Raw genomic sequence first — 16914 nt, forward strand, 5'->3', positions numbered from 1 at the left:
CCATTTCTTTCTCGACAAGCTGACCAATAGAATAGGTCAACTTTTCTACTATGGGGGATAGTAGATTCATGCATTACTCATCTTGTTGAATGAGGAAAATTAGATATGGACAGGTATTCTAACATCGTCAAAGTGCACATTAGAATTGGGTAAGAAGGACTGGACATCGTTGCATCCTCGACTTGCATGTTCTGTTAATATGAATGACGCTAATCTAAAAATAGGATTTCTGTCATTCTGAGCACCGTGGTTGGACGCCCTAACCAGGTTATGCACCTAATGCATATGGGTCCGGCAGATTTCTCAAATTTCTGGTAAATTAAAATGTTGCCGGGTCAAATGTCCGGCGCCACATTTTCCTAACAGAAACCCACTACTACAGTTCAAAAGGCACTTAAATACTGTCTTGCTCATTCACCCTCTGAATGGCACACATACACGATCCATCTCTCAAAATCCTTCTTTAACCGGTCTCCTCCCCTTCGCCGACACGGATTTAACAAGCGACATCAATAAGGGATCATAGCTTTCACCTGGATTCACCTGGTCTGTCATGGAAAGAGCAGATGTTTATAATGTTTTGTATACTCAGTGTATAAAGCTACTCCATTAAAAGTGCACATCAGAAACTGACACGTTCTTGTCAGAAGGTTGAACCACGTTCACGTCACACAATGTCAACTGTCACCATAAATACACGTCCAAGCGACGTCCATTCCTTTATTACGAAGTCAGGAAGCATCTTGAATTTAAAATGTCATTCCCTATTTTCTAGGAAGCACAATTTAAGCCTAACCAGTGACTGACTGAAACATTCACTAGACTATTTCTGTACCTGTACCACATCCAGCCATCCACAACATGGACCTTATTCATTATTCAGACTTATATGCACTTTCCTTTTCCTCTGACAAGCTGTTCTTATGCAGGCCTGAATAGATATTAAGGTCTTCTGGTTAAGGTAGGGCTGAGTGACTAGAATTTTTCATGAAACATCTTCCAGGTAGAAAACATCTTGAGGTAGGTCAGGTTGGTCAAGTTATTTTACAGATGTTTTCATCGTTCAAGCTGATAAGCAAAAGAGACTTGAGGGAAATCCAGCAAAGAAATTGTAGGCTATATAATTTTGGCAAAATGTTAATACTGGATTGGATTTACCATTTTGTAAAATGTGCATTTCTAAGAAAAACTTGATGTCCCATTTGACAGCAAGATTACAACCTCAATGACCATAACATTGAGAATACATTACACATAAAATACAGAATGTACTGTATATGGATGTGTATATTTTGGCATGTAGGTATAGTCTCACCTTGCGTAGCAGCTCTCAGTTCATACCATGATATGATACTTCTCCCATACAGCCTAACTATTCTCCAGAACCGACCTCCCGTCTTCTATCATAAAGACTTGGCACGCGTCGAACATGCCTTCGTGTTCTTTCAACAATAAAACACGAGGGTGAGCTTTATCATTTAAAACGTCTACAGAGTTGAGATGAGCAGAGCTAAGCATAAATTCACTCTTCGTTCTTGCAACAAATAGGCGATACCGACTATAATTGACTGGAATTATTAAATAAAACAGACAAGTTTCTTTCAACCCTCCCCCCTCCCCCTCCCATTCCCCTCTCATTCCCCTCTCACCCCTTTCCCGTCTTCTCCTCTCACCACATGTGAAACCACACTGTAGCTCCTAACATGCCAAAGTAAGCGTTCCACATCTTTCAAACAGAGTGTGTTGACAATAGATCAGAGTTCCACACTTCCACTGGATTTCACTGTACTCTATTGGACTTTATTAATAAAATAAAACAGAGGGAATCACTATTTTAATGTAACATGATACACAAGAAATGCATGACCAAAAGTATGTGGACACCTACTCGTCAAACAACTCATTCCAAAATCACGGGCATTAATATTGAGTCGGTCCACCATTTACTGCAATAACAGCCTCCACTCTTATGGGAAGGCTTTACACTAGATGTTGGAACATTGCTGTGGGGACTTGCTTCCATTCAGACACAAGAGAATTATTGAAGTCGGGCACTGGTGTTGGGTGATTAGGCCTGGCTTGCAGTCGGTGTTCCAATTCATCCCAGCGGTGTTTGAAGGGGTTGAGGTCAGGGTTCTGTGCAGGCCAGTCAAGTTCTTCCACATCGATCTCGAGAAACCATTTCTGTATGGACCTCGCTTTGTGCACAGGGGCATTGTCATGCCCCCCACATTTAAGTGCCTTTCCCAAACTGTTGCTACAAAGTTGGAAGCACAGAATCATCTTGAATGTAATTGTATGCTATAGCATTCCGATTTTCCTTCACTCGAACTAAGGGGACCAAACCATGAAAAACACTCCCAGATCATTATTCCTCCTCCACCAAACTTTACAGTTGTCACTATGCATTGGGGCAGGTAGCGTTGCCCTGGCATCCGCCAAACCCAGATTCATCTATCGGACTGCCAGATGGTGAAGCCTGATTCATCACTCCAGAAACCATTTCCACTGCTCCAGAATCCAATGGCGGCGACCTTAACATCACTCCAGTCGCCAACGCTTGGCAGTGCGCATGGTGATCTTAGGCATGTGTGCGGCTGCTCGGCCATGGAAACCCATTTCATGAAGCTACCAACGAACAGCTCGTGCCCACGTTTCTTCAAGAGGCAGTTTGGAACACTCTAGTGAGTGTTGCATCCGAAGACCGATGATTTTTACATGCTACGCACTTCAGCACTCGGCAGGCCTGTTCTGTGAGCTTGTGTGACCTACCACTTCTCCGCTGAGCCGTTGGTGCCCCTAGACGTCTCCACTTCACAATAACACCACTCTCAATTGACCAGGGCAGCACTAGCAGGGCAGATATTTGACAAACTGGCTTGTTCGAAAGGTAGAATCCAATAACGGTGTCACTGAGCTCTTCAGTAAGGCCATTGTACAGCCAATGTTTGTCTATGGAGAATGCATGGCTGTGTGCTCAATTTTATACACCGGTCAGCAACAGGTGTGGCTGAAATAACCAAATCCACTAATTTGAAGGGGTCCACACACACATACATACACACACATACATACATACATACATACATATAAATACACACACACATATATATATATATATATATATATATATATATATATATATATATATATATATATATACTGCTCAAAAAATAAAGGGAACACTAAAATAACACATCCTAGATCTGAATAAATGAAATATTCTTATTAAATACTTTTTTTCTTTACATAGTTGAATGTGCTGACAACAAAATCACACAAAAATGATCAATGGAAATCAAATTTATCAACCCATGGAGGTCTGGATTTGGAGTCACACTCAAAATGAAAGTGGAAACCACACTACAGGCTGATCCAACTTTGATGTAATGTCCTTCAAACAAGTCAAAATGAGGCTCAGTAGTGTGTGTGGCCTCCACGTGCCTGTATGACCTCCCTACAACTCCTGGGCATGCTCCTGATGAGGTGGCGGATGGTCTCCTGAGGGATCTCCTCCCAGACCTGGACTAAAGCATCCGCCAACTCCTGGACAGTCTGTGGTGCAACGTGGCCTTGGTGGATGGAGCGAGACATAATGTCCAAGATATGCTCAATTGGATTCAGGACTGGGGAATGGGCGGGCCAGTCCATAGCATCAATGCCTTCCTCTTGCAGGAACTGCTGACACACTCCAGCCACGAGGTCTAGCATTGTCTTGCATTAGGAGGAACCCAGGGCCAACCGCACCAGCATATGGTTTCTGAGGATCTCATCTCGGTACCTAATGGCAGTCAGGCTACCTCTGGCGAGCACATGGAGGGCTGTGCGGCCCCCCAAAGAAATGCCACCCCACACCATGACTGACCCACCGCCAAACCGGTCATGCTGGAGGGTGTTGCAGGCAGCAGAACGTTCTCCACGGCGTCTCCAGACGTCTGTCACATGTGCTCAGTGTGAACCTGCTTTCATCTGTGAAGAGCACAGGGCGCCAGTGGCGAATTTGTCAATCTTGGTGTTCTCTGGCAAATGCCAAACGTCCTGCACGGTGTTGGGCTGTAAGCACAACCCCCACCTGTGGACGTCGGGCCCTCATACCACCGTCATGGAGTCTGTTTCTGACCGTTTGAGCAGACACATGCACATTTGTGGCCTGCTGGAGGTCATTTTGCAGGGCTCTGTCAGTGCTCCTCCTTGCACAAAGGCGGAGATAGCGGTCCTGCTGCTGGGTTGTTGCCCGCCTACGGCCCCCTCCACGTCTCCTGATGAACAGGCCTGTCTCCTGGTAGCGCCTCCATGCTCTGGACACTACGCTGACAGACACAGCAAACCTTCTTGCCACAGCTCGCATTGATGTGCCATCCTGGATGAGCTGCACTACCTGAGCCACTTGTGTGGGTTGTAGACTCCGTCTCATGCTACCACTAGAGTGAAAGCACCGCCAGCATTCAAAAGTGACCAAAACATCAGCCAGGAAGCATAGGAACTGAGAAGTGGTCTGTGGTCATCACCTGCATAGCCACTCCTTTATTGGAGGTGTCTTGCTAATTGCCTATAATTTCCACCTGTTGTCTATTCCATTTGCACAACAGCATGTGAAATGTATTGTCAATCAGTGTTGCTTCCTAAGTGGACAGTTTGATTTCACAGAAGTGTGATTGACTTGGAGTTACATTGTGTTGTTTAAGTGTTCCCTTTATTTTTTGAGCAGTGTATATATATGAATGTATAGGGTATCATTAGCAACACATGCTATTCATAGCTATGAAACATACAGGCTGTGATCCAGTCGATAGAGAGATCAGAGTAGGCCTATTTGTCCACGTGCTGCTTCATGGAAAGCAAAATAAAAGCGATATGGTAAGGATATCACCCTGGAACACAACACAAACACGGAAGCTGACATCTTCATCGTTTTGTCTTTGGCTAAGATTTTAAATGGCTCTTCCTTAGTGGAAAGTTCCCCCCTTTTCCATCCTGCCATCATAAATCCACCTCAGTGAATCACATTATAGGCCTCCCTCTCTTGGCGTGTCCTCAGAAACACTGAGTGTGCATATTCAATGTTTCTACTCACATTTATTCCTAGTCCAACTGTCATTCATCTGACTGAATTCAGTTATTTTCTCGGTCATCATGAAATAGGAAATGCAATGTTTTAAGGGGAACATGTTTACAACATCTATATTATAATATGCTGCTCATTCTAAGCTGCGGGAGGAACAACAATTTTTTACCGATTTCCTAATCAGCCAGCCCATTTTCTAATCAAAAGAAGCGTGCCGTCCTCTTACATTCCACTGGCCACTTTATAATGGGCTGGGTTATGTATTATTGTGTTTTTTATGGTTTCTGTGTTTGGAATGCCATGGTTATTATTGGAGATTCAGCGGTCATACCGCAACTGATAAGCGTTTGTAGGCCAATTTTGAATCTGTTGAATGATGGCTAATTTAGCCTTGCTATAGAATTGTTAACAGGATACAGTTGAAGTCAGAAGCTTACATACACCTTAGCCAAATACATTTAAACTCAGTTTTCCACAATTCCTGACATTTAATCCAAGTAAAAATTCCCTGTTTTAGGTCAGTTAGGATCACCACTTTATTTAAGAATGTGACATGTCAGAATAATAGTAGAGAATGATTTATTTCAGCTTTGATTTCTTTCATCACATTCCCAGTGGGTCAGAAGTTTACATACACTCAATTAGTATTTGGTAGCATTGCCATTAAATTGATTAACTGTTTTAACAACCTTCCCACAATAAGTTGGGTGAATTTTGGCCCATTCACTTTTTCAGTTCTGCCAACAAATTTTGTATAGGATTGAGGTCAAGGCTTTGTGATGGCCACTCCAATACCTTGACTTTGTTGTCCTTAGGCCATTTTGCCACAACTTTGAAAGTATGCTTTGAAGACCCATTTGCAACCAAGCTTTAACTTCCTGACTGATGTCTTGAGATGTTGCTTCAATATATCCACCTAATTTTCCTCTCTCATGATGCCATCTATTTTGTGAAGTGCACCAGTCCCTCCTGCAGCAAAGCACCCCCACAACATGATGCTGCCACCACCGTGCTTCACGGTTGGGGTGGTGTTCTTCAGCTTGCAAGCCTACCCCTTTTTCCTCCAAACATAACGATGGTCATTACGGCCAAACAGTTCTATTTAATTTTCATCAGACCAGAGGACATTTCTCCAAAAAGTATGATCTTTGTCCCCATGTGCAGTTGCAAACCGTAGTCTGGCTTTTGTATGGTGGTTTTGGAGCAGTGGCTTCTTTCTTGCTGAGCAGCCTTTCAGGTTATGTCCATTTAAGACTCGTTTTACTGTGGAGATAGATACTTTTGTACATGTTTCCTCCAGCATCTTCACAAGGTCCTTTGCTGTTGTTCTGTGATTGATTTGCACTTTTTGCACCAAAGTACGTTCATCTCTAGGATACAGAACGCGTCTCCTTCCTGAGCGGTATGACGTCTGCGTGGTCCCATGGTGTTTATACTTGCGTACTATTGTTTGTACAGATGAACCCTTCAGGTGTTTGGAAATTGCTCCCAAGGATGAACCAGACTTGTTGAGGTCTGCAATTTGTTTCTGAGGTCTTGGCTGATTTCTTTTGATTTTCCCATGATGACAAGCAAAGAGGCACTGAGTTTGAAGGTAGGCCTTGAAATACAGCCACAGGTAAACCTCCAATTGACTCAAATTATGTCAATTAGCCTATCAGAAGCTTCTAAAGACAATTTTCTGGAATTTTCCAAGCTGTTTAAAAGGCACAGTCAACTTAATGTATGTAAACTTCTGACCCACTGGAAATGTGATATAGTGAATTATAAGTGAAATCATCTGTTTGTAAACAATTGTTGGAAAAGTTACTTATGTCATGCACAAAGTAAATGTCCTAACCGATTTGCCAAAACTATAGTTTATTAACAAGAAATTTGTGGAGTGGTTGAAAAACGAGTTTTAATGACTCCAACCTAAGTGTATGTAAACTTCCGACTTCAACTGTACGTGATTCTCCATAACTGTTACAGGTTCACTAATGGAAAGCCTTGCATGGAATTTTTCAATTAACTTGTTAATGGCGATACTTTCTTCATTCTCGAATCTCTGAAAAAAGGCATCTTAGAAATGTCTGTGCCCAGTTGCAGGTGGTTCTACAAAAAAACAGTGAAAACTCGAGAGATATTAAATTGACGCTTTGCACAGAGTGAGGAGTTCTCTTGCCATTTTAGCTGACGGCAGGTTAGTAACTTTTGTAACAAAATTATTTTATTGTGCCTGTCCGGTTGCACACAGACTTTTATGGTCACACAAGGTGCCACTGGTGGATTCAAAATGAGCAGCCTAACAGTTATTTACATGGCCACAGTTGCATTTTTAAACAACTGTATTTTTCTGTACGAAATCAATCTTATGTAAACATAGGGTGACCGTGAGTAAAATAACCACGGACGGGAAGTTGACAATGGCTTTTTATTAATAAACATAAATAAACTATTTCTATTTGCAGTCCTCAAATTCATTTTTTAAAATGTTACCTTTATTTATACAGGTTTTTTCTCATTTCTAATTTTCTCTTTTCCAAGAGAGACCTGGTCCAATAGCAGCAGGGGGAACAATGTTTCAGACAAAACAACTTACATACACTAACACAACATTAAACAAAACCATAAACACACATACAGTACAACAATTACATATTGCATTAAAAACACAAACATCTTGACTAAAAACAGCCGGCCTAAAAACAATTACAATCTTCTATGATATATACATCGATCAAGTGTTTAAACTCCACCAATGAAACTAGATCATCACATTTTAAAATGTTCAGGAGAGAATTTCAGGACCACGGTGCTAAGTAACTAAAACTATTTCTACCATGACCTGTTCTAATTTTTGGTACTGCAAATCAGAATGGGACCGTAATTGATATTTATTTACTGACTGACCTGACTAAAAAAAGAACAGAGATAAAATGGCATTTTAGCCAATATGGCCTTATAAATCAGTGTATACCAGTGTTTAAGCCTACGCAAGGTCAATGACGACCAGCCAACAGCGCTGTAGAGATCACAATGATGTGTTAGACGGTTCTGATTTGTAATGAACCTGAGGGCTACATGATACATTGAATCAAGTGCTCTCAGGGTAGTGGCTGAGGCCTGCATATATATAACATCACTCCAGCTCCTTCCTGTCATCAAAAGAAAAACAAGCCTTATGCCGGTAATAAAATCCTATTTTCAGCTTGAGCTTCCTTATCAAGTTCTCTACATGCTCAGTGAAGCTCAGCTTATCATCAACCCACACACCCAAATATTTGTACACTTTAACTTGCTCTATAGTATGTCCAGCCAATGAAGCAATGACATGATTTGTAACATGCCTGGCATTTGAAAATACCATGCATTTTGTTTTACCCGAATTTAGAACCCGTTTTAAATCATACAGATTCTGTTGTATGATGTTAAATGCTCTTTGGGCATTTTCAAAAGCTAAAGATAAACTACTATCACTTGAATAAAGAACAGAATCATCTGCATAAAAATGAACATCCGCTGTTTCAATAAGATCCCCAATGTTGTTGATATACAAAATGAACAACAGTGGGCCCAAAATAGAACCTTGCGGAACACCTGAGCACACCTCTATGGACTCAGATTTACAACCATCCGCCATTACACATTGTGTACGATTTGATAGGTAATTTATAAACCAATCTAGAGCATGACCAGTAATTCCACAACATTTTAACCTTTGCACTAACAGTGTCAAAAGTCTTTGACAAATCAATAAAAACAGACACACAATGTAACTTCTTATCAAGAGCACAGTGGATGTCATTAAAAACCTTCAATGTTGCTGAAACAGTGCTGCGGCCAGACCTAAAACCTGACTGCATTCCATTTAAGATGTTGTTTTCTTGGAAGTAGGTCTTTAGCTGCCTACTAACTAAGGACTCCAGTACCTTTGACAGTACAGATAATTTTGATATGGGTCGATAGTCCTTTCAGGAGAGGCCGTACAAAAGCAGATTTCCATAACTTGGGGATTTCCTTAACATCAAGCGTAAGGTTAAAAATACATGTTACGGGGGAGCAATGATGTCTGCGGCTAGGTGTAGGAGGTGGGGGTCTAGTTCATCAGGGCCAGGGGATTTTTAAATACATTTCTTTCAGGGCTTTACACACTTCTGAAACAGAGAAGGATGACAATGAGAACCTGGTGAAGGAGTGCACATGAGTGTCAGGTAAATTCAGGGGGCTCAATTATATCTTTGACCTTTTCAAATAAACTGCCTGCGTCTAAAAAAATATGCTGGTTCAAGGCATTCAGAATGGAGGTTCTCTCAGTTACAATCTGTGTGTCGACCAACAATTGTTTAGGAAGCTGTGTATCTTTTCTCAACTCCAAACCTTTCACTACTTGCCAAAATTTGGATGGATTATTTACATTTTGTGAAGTAGATTTCAGGTATTGGTCTGCTTTCAATTTACGGATCATAGCCACACCCATATTTTGAAGACGTTTAAAAGCCATCCAATCATCTGCCAAACCAGTCCCTCTTGCTTTAGCCCACATAGCATTTTGTTCCCTTATGACTTTTGTAAGTTCCTTAGTAAACCAAGGGTTCTCTCTGCCCTTAATCATGAATTTTTTTAAAGGGGCATGCCTATGGCATACATCCTGGAATGCGTTGTGGAAGTAAGAAAATGCTAGTTCAACATCAGGGGTTAACTCCATTCTATTCAATGCTAGATACATCATGTAAAAAACCTTGAATTATCAATACACTTCCAGTTTCTTTTCGTAATAACACAGAGATTTCTTAGGAATTTTACCATCTCTCACACAGGCAATAGTACAGTGATCACTTATGTCATTTGCAAAAAATACCAGAAGCATTAAAACGATGAGGAGTATTGGTTAAGATCAAATCAATCAAAGAGGATTTCAGAGGAAATGTTATATTCAACCGAGTTACACTGTTGACAATCTGAGTGAGATTGTAGGTATTGCACAGAATTTTAAATTGATCAGAGCTAGATGTTAGCCAGTCCTGATTCAGATCACCCATCAGGACTAACTCAGAATTGACATTCTGTGATAACAATTTGAAAATACAATCCAGAGAGCCAACAGTAGTAGATGGAGGTCTAGAACAGCAAGATACAACAACATTTAATTCAATACAATCTAATTAACCAGATCCAATGATCTACCGCCCACAAGGCGGGTTGCCGCTAGTGCAAGGGGTGGGTAAAGTACTTTTTTCTCCCCAATTGGTAGTTACAACCTTGTCCATACGGAAGCAGCAGCGATGGGACTCGGGAGAGGCAAAGGTCGAGAGCCGTGCCTCCTCCAAAACACGACCCAGACAATCCGCACTGCTTCTTGATACAATGCCTGCTTAACCCGGAAGCCAGCCGCACCAATCTGTCGGAGGAAACACCGTGTCAGCGTGCACCTCGCCCGGCCCGCCACAGTCGCCACTAGGTTGCAATGGGAACAAGGAAATCTTTGGCCTGACAAACCCTCTCCTAATCCAGACGACGCTGGACCAATTGTGCACCGCCTCATAAGTCTCCTAGTCACAGCCAGCTGTGACACAGCCTGGGATCAAACCCGGGTCTGCAGTGACGCCTCAAGCACTGCGATGCAGTGCCTTAGACCTCTGCGCCACCCAGGAGCCCCCCGCCCCAAAAATGCAGCCCTCGGTTGAATTTCAAAATCCCGATGTGGCCCTCGAGCCAAAAAGTTTGCCCACCCCTGCGCTAGTGCATCATTGTAAAATTGCGCTAACAAATAGCATTATACCTTCATGAGCGGAAGTGAGAAAGTGAAATCATCACATGAGAAAGGCCATACTACAGATGTGCATCCTATTTCACCTTTATTTAACCAGGTAGGCCAGTTGAAAACAAGTTCTCATTTACAACTGCGACCTGACCAAGATAAAGGAAAGCATTGCGACACATCAACAACACAGAGTTACACATCGGATAACCAAACATACAGTCAATAACACAATAGAAAAATGTATGTACAGTTTGTGCAAATGTAGTAAGATTAGGGAGGTAAGGCAATAAATAGGCCATAGTGGCAAAATAATTACAATTTAGCATTAACACTGGAGTGATAGATGTGCAGATGATGTGCAAGTAGAGATACTGGGGTGCAAAAGAGCAACAAAAAAACAATATGGGGATGAGGTAGTTGGGCGGGCTATTGACAGATGGGCTGTGTACAGGTGCAGTGATCGGTAAGCTACTCTGACTGCTGATGTTTTTAGTTAGTGAGGATTCAGTGATTTTTGCAGTTCGTTCCAATCATTGGCAGCAGAGATCTGTAAGGAAAGGCGGCCAAAGGGGGTGTTGGCTTTGGGGATGACCAGGGAAATATACCTGCTGAAGCGCATGCTAGGGGTGGGTGTTGTTATGGTGACCAGTGAACTGAGATAAGGCAGGGCTTTACCTAGCAAAGACTTATAGATGACCTGGAGCCAGTGGATTTGTAGCGAGCGCCAGCCAATGAGAGCATACTGGTTGCAGTGGTGGGTAGTATATGGGCCTTTGGTGACAAAACGGATGGCACTGTGATAGACTACATCCAATTTGCTGAGTAGAGTGTTAGAGGCTATTTTGTAAATAACATCACCGAAGTTAAGGATTGGTAGGATGGTGAGTTTTACGAGGGTATGTTTGGCAGCATGAGTGAAGGAGGCTTTTTTTTGCAAAATAGGAAGCCAAGTCTACATTTAATTTAGCATTGGACATGCTTAATGTGAGTCTGGAAGGAGAGTTTACAGTCTAACCAGACACCTAGGTATTTGTAGTTGTCCACATATTCTAAGTCAGAAACGTCCAGGGCAGTGATGCTGGACGGGAGGGCGGGTGCGGGCAGCGATCGGTTGAAGAGCATGCATTTAGTTTTACTAGCAGTTGGATGCCATGGAAGGAGTGTTGTATGGCATTGAAGCTCATTTGGAGGTGTGTTAACACAGTGTCCAAAGAAGGGCCAGATGTATACAGAATGGTGTCATCTGCGTAGAGGTGGATCAGAGAATCGGCCCGAGAATTGAACCCTGTGGCAACTCCATAGAGACTGCCGGAGATCCGAACAACAGGCCCACCAATCTGACAAACTAAACTCTATCTGAGAAGTAGTTGTTGAACCAGGCGAGGAAATCATTTGAGAAACCAATGCTATTGAGTCTGCCAATAAGAATGCGGTGATTGACAGTCGAAAGCCTTGGCTTTCGAAGACTTTAGAAAGGCAGGGCTGGATGGATATAGGTCTGTAACCGTTTGGATCTAAAGTGTCTCCCCCTTTGAAGAGGGGGATGACCGCGGCAGCTTCCCAATCTTTAGGGATCTCAGACGACACAAAAGAGAGGTTGAACAGGCTAGTAATAGGGGTTGCAAAAATTGCAGTGGATAATTTTAGAATTTTGATTTTTCAACTCCGATACCGATTATTGGAGGACCAAAAAAGCTGATACCGATTAAATCGGCCGATTTAATTTTAAAAATGTAATAATGACAATTACAACAATACTGAATGAACACTTATTTTAACTTAATGTAATACATCAATAAAATCAATTTATCCTCAAAAAAATTATGAAACATGTTCAATTTGGTTTAAATAATGCAAAAACAAAGTGTTGGAGAAGAAAGTAAAAGTGCAATATGTGCCATGTAAGAAAGCTAACGTTTAAGTTCCTTGCTCAGAACATGAGAACATATGAAAGCTGGTGGTTCCTTTTAACATGAGTCTTCAATATTCCCAGGTAAGAAGATTTAGGTTGTAGTTATTATAGGAATTATAGGACTATTTCCCTCTATACCATTTGTATTTCATTAACCTTTGACTATTGGATGTTCTTATAGGCACTTTAGTGCCAGTGTAACAGTATAGCTTCCGTCCCTCTCCTCGCTCCTCCCTGGGCTCAAACCAGGAACACAACGACAACAGCCACCCTCGAATCAGCGTTACCCATGCAGAGCAAGGGAAACAACCACTCCAAGGCTCAGAGCGAGTGACGTTTGAAACACTATTAACGCGCGCTAACTAGCTAGCCATTTCACTTCAGTTACACCAGCCTCATCTCTGGAGTTGATAGGCTTGAAGTCATAAACAGCGCAATGCTTGACGCACAACGAAGAGCTGCTGGCAAAACGCAAAGAAAGTGCTGTTTGAATGAATGTTTATGCGCCTGCTTCTGCCTACCACCGCTCAGTCAAATACTTAGATACGTGTATGCTCAGTCAGATTATATGCAACGCAGGACACGCTAGATAATATCTAGTAATATCATCAACCATGTGTAGTTAACTGTGATTATGATTGATTGACTGTTTTATAAGATAAGTTTAATGCTAGCTAGCAACTTACCTTGGCTTACTGCATTCGCGTAACAGGCAGTCTCCTTGTGGAGTGCAACGAGAGAGAGGCAGGTCGTTATAGCGTTGGACTAGTTAACTGTAAGGTTGCAAGATTGGATCCCCCGAGCTGACAGGGTGAAAATCTGTCGTTCTGCCCCTGAACGAGGCAGTTAACCCACCGTTCCTAGGCCGTCATTGAAAATAAGAATGTGTTAACTGACTTGCCTAGTTAAATAAAGACTAAATAAAGGTGTAAAAAAAATAAGTTAAATCAGCCAAATCGGTGCCCAATAATACAGATTTCAGATTGTTATGAAAACGTGAAATCGGCCCTAATTAAATCGGCCATTCTGATTAATCGGTCAACCTCTAGTCAGAGCTGTTGGCCGGGGTAGGGGTAGCCAGGTGGAAAGCATGGCCGGCCGTAGAAAAATGCTTATTGAAATTCTCAATTGTCGTAGATTTATCGGTGGTGACAGTGTTTCCTAGCCTCAGTGTAGTGGGCAGCTGGGAGGAGGTGCTCTTATTCTCCATGGACTTTACAGTGTCCCAAAACTAATTGGAATTAGTGCTACAGGATGCAAATTTCTGTTTGAAAAAGCTAGCCTTTGCTTTCCTAACGGACTGTGTATATTGGTTCCTGACTTCCCTGAAAAGCTGCATATGACGGGGGCTATTCGATGCCAATGCAGTACGCCACAGGATGTTTTGTGCTGGCAGTCAAGTCAGGAGTGAACCAGGGGCTGTTCTTAGTTCTACATGTTTTGAATGGGGCATGCTTATTTAAAGAACAACCAGGCATCCTCTACTGACGGGATGAGGTCAATATCCTTCCAGAATAACAGGGCCAGGTCGATCAGAAAGGCCTGCTTGCTGAAGTATTTTAGGGAGCATTTGACAGTGATGAGTGGTGGTCGTTTGACCGCGGACCCATTACGGACACAGGCAATGAGGCAGTGATCGCTGAGATCCTGGTTGAAGACAGCAGAGGTGTATGTGGAGGGCAAGTTGGTCAGGATGAGGGTGCCCATGTTTACGGATTTAGGGTTGTACCTGGTAGGTTCCTTGATCATTTGTGTGAGATTGAGGGCATCTAGCTTAGATTGTAGAACAGGCTGGGGTGTTAAGCATATCCCAGTTTAGGTCACCTAAAAGTAAGAACTCTGAAGATGGATGGGGGGCAATCAATTCACATATGGTGTCCAGGACACAGCTGGGGGCTGAGGGGCGTCTATAACAAGCGACAACAGTGAGCGACTTATTTCTGGAAAGGTGGATTTTTAAAAGTAGAAGCTTGAACTGTTTGGGCACAGACCTGGATAACAAAACATAACTCTGCAGGCAACTCCACCCCCTTTGGCAGTTCTATCTTGACGGAAAATGATGTAGTTGAGGATGGAGATTCAGAATTTTTGGTGGCCTTCCTATTTTCTCTTCTTATAAAACCATTCATGGCACAAGTAGTGAACGTTTCTATTTAGAATTTTTCTACAAATTATTCAATTTGCCTATTCAACCGTGGCACTGGGGATTAGTCTACAGGCCACTATCAGTTCCACTGTATCTCTCTGGCACCTGCGCAGTTAGATGTAGCCATGCAGTTACCTGATTCCTACCATATTGCTTTTCCAATTCAAAATATGAATGACAAAATAAAGCTAGTCTGTTTTCTAATGTTGGCTGATCGTGAAGGTGCCGTGGACAAAATACTGGCCTATATGACATTCGTCAACAGTTCCCACAGCCACAAAATCACAAACCCCACCTATTTCTACAATTTATCTTCTTAAAATGTGATTTAAACCTAACATTAACCCCACTGTTAACCTGTATGCCTAACCTAAAATTAAGACCAAAAGTCAACAACAAAATGACTATGTGGCTGTGGTAACTAGAGGAAACCCCTATGCATTATGACATGAGTTGATACATGACCTAGTCTACTGTAGCTAAATGCATGACACAAAAAGAATATGCACGACTTTCATGTTTGAAAATCAGTGGAAAGCACACATGCACAGCTATTTCGCACACCTAAACACACAGGTTGTACACTGGTAGCGTGTGTTTTTCCTGATATACAATGTTATGAAAAGGCCAAAGAAGCCTGCTATCGCTCCCTCTGTATCCTTACTTTCCTATTGGCTGAAATTAACATCGTAATATCATTGCCCAGCAAGCTCATTACCATTGGGATTTATTTTCTATTGCCAACGGTGAAAGGCTTAGAACTAATTGTAGAGTTACTTTCAGACATCTCACCTGTATCCCCAGTTGTTTTGGAGGCTTCTTCGTTAATTTGTCAATTGCGACATATTCATTTCTTGTAGAACGGCAGATCTTCATAACTGTTTGTCTACAGCCATTTTGAGCTGTACCTCGAGCTAAGGAGGACAGGGGAGATAGTAGTAAGTCGCTGCTCTTTCAATCAAAATCTTACTCAAATGTATGCTGGTAATAGTGGGACAAGTAGAAACTGAAAACATAGTTTGAATTTATTTCGATATTTTTCATGCATTTTGTAAAGAATGGAATGTGTTGCAAGCGCATAGTTCCCGAAACCCCCTTTTTGAGTGAAATGGTATGTCTCTTAGAATACTGGGTTAGCTCGTCAAATGTAGCCAATCAGCGACGTTGAAATGTAAGCCTCCAAATTATCAATATAAACAGGACTTGACGCTTGCAAGTACAGTAGAGGTATGATGCTAAAAAAAATGCAGACTGTTATTTAATCTTCAACCAGTATTTGAATTTATGATGAACAGCCCTGCAATGCTCTGTGCTCCCGGTCAAGATCTGTGCATACACAATATAATAAGTAGCCTATGCTGTCCTATCTTAGAATGAAATGTGAGTTTCACATAGGCATGGGTTGTTACTGTAGTTGGCCCGCAAACAGTTTGGGCGTCGTCATTCTTTTTCATATTTTTCTATTACACAATACAGTAGGTTATATCAAATTATGAGAATCCTTATTTTGTGTTACAGTAGTAATAGTAGTAGTATAGTATATTAGTAGGCTATTCTGATGACAGTTTCCATTATAGAAGCACACCATGTTGCTTCTGCAATGTGTAGGCTATTCTGTTCCACAAACACACAACTCCCTGATGGTGTAGAACAATATGCTGCTGCCTCCCTGGATGTATTCAAGCATGATGTTATTAGTTTTGCTGGGATCAGAGTCACTTCAGGCTACACATGTCCTGTTCAGTTAACCGCTGTCACAGCCTGTAGTGTATGGTCCCTGGCAGGTGGTGTTGCTCACTGCTGTGGCGGTGTAGTGAGGCAGAGCGAGAGAGGCTTTTCACAGTCTGAGGAATCGCCTTCACACACACACACACACACACACATGCACATGCATGCGCACACACATTCTCTCGCTCAGTCACACATGCAAAATATAGTGTTACAGGTGTTATTATTGAATACACATATTACTGGCTGAAGCATGGTTTTCTTCCTATAGGATGTTGTTTCTGTTGGTGCAACACAGTTACAGGTAGTGTATAATGAAT

The 16914-nt window shown here is 42.1% G+C and overlaps 1 protein-coding gene across 7 annotated transcripts in view; it reads right to left on the bottom strand.

Annotated features, from left to right (window-relative positions):
• The window catches only part of LOC109908735 (zinc finger protein 438), a 94628-nt gene extending 78856 nt beyond the window's left edge, over positions 1-15772 (bottom strand). For 6 of the 7 annotated variants that reach the window (XM_020507396.2, XM_031796348.1, XM_031796343.1 and 3 more), the window contains exon 1: positions 15659-15766. The gene's annotated coding sequence lies outside the window, so the exon portion shown is untranslated. Of the gene's footprint in view, positions 1-15658 lie in introns of all 7 variants that reach the window. The other variant, XM_020507394.2, reaches the window with a different exon arrangement.
• Positions 15773-16914: the final 1142 nt, after the last annotated feature.

Source organism: Oncorhynchus kisutch, linkage group LG18, assembly GCF_002021735.2.
Source record: "Oncorhynchus kisutch isolate 150728-3 linkage group LG18, Okis_V2, whole genome shotgun sequence".
NCBI lineage: Eukaryota > Metazoa > Chordata > Actinopteri > Salmoniformes > Salmonidae > Oncorhynchus > Oncorhynchus kisutch.